Raw genomic sequence first — 902 nt, 5'->3', positions numbered from 1 at the left:
GGGTTGGGATGCTATAAATGCTTGACATTAGTAGGGGTGACGAGGTAGGACGGGATGCTCCAAGTGCTCGGGGCATCATGGGGCATGATGAGGGAGGATGGGATGCTCTCGGTGCTCGGGAGTCGGGGACACGATGGGGGACAGGATGCTCTAGGTGCTTTGGGCATTAGGGGCACGACGGGGGTTAGGTCTAATGTGGGACATCAAGGGGTCGGCGCTGCCGGTGGCACTACAGGTCTAGGTGTGTAGGGCATCAGGATGACAGGGATGCTCGGAGGCACTACCAGGTCTCGGTCCGACGTGACCCAAGCACGCGTCAGTGTGGGCATGCCTCCGAGGTGCTCGGAGCCCGACAAGGTGCTCGGGGCATGGGAGGGAGTGGGCACAATGGGGGAGGTTGGTAGTCAAGGATACCAAGGAGTGGCATGACCACTAACCTCGGTGCGGCAAAAGAGTGCAGCACTAGGACTTCTCAGGAGGTCACCCACCCCAGTACTGTTCTGGCCCAAGCGCGGTTAACGGTGGAGTCCTAATGGGATCCGGTGTATTAGCGCTAGTGTGACCGCACCACGTAAAATAATCGTGAGAAATGAGTATTGTCTTATTTTGTAAAGGTAGATGGGGGGGGGGCTGAGGGAGCCGAGTTGTGCATAAAGGGGGATGGGGGGGGAAGCAATGGGGGATGGGGGGGGGGGGGGGGGGGCAATGGGGGATGAAAAGGGAGGGGGTGGGGGGTGGTAATGGGGGATGGGGGGGGTGCGCAAGGGGGGATGAGGAAGGGGGGAGGGGGGCTACGCATGCACACAAGTGGGATGAGGGACAGGGGGGTGCGCATGGGTGCAAGGGGGGATGAGGAGGGGGGAGGGCAATGGGGGATGAGGGGGGCACAAGGGGGGATGAGG

At 61.2% G+C, this 902-nt stretch overlaps 1 pseudogene; it reads right to left on the bottom strand.

The window, feature by feature from the left end:
• Positions 1 to 451: 451 nt before the first annotated feature.
• LOC147884239 (5S ribosomal RNA) lies at positions 452 to 570 on the bottom strand (annotated as a pseudogene).
• Between the last annotated feature and the right edge of the window lie 332 nt (positions 571 to 902).

Source organism: Dipteris shenzhenensis, chromosome 27, assembly GCF_047967505.1.
Source record: "Dipteris shenzhenensis isolate YYH24624 ecotype China chromosome 27, Dip_SZ_1.0, whole genome shotgun sequence".
Lineage (NCBI taxonomy): Eukaryota > Viridiplantae > Streptophyta > Polypodiopsida > Gleicheniales > Dipteridaceae > Dipteris > Dipteris shenzhenensis.
This window is presented reverse-complemented; position numbering and strand designations above follow the sequence as displayed.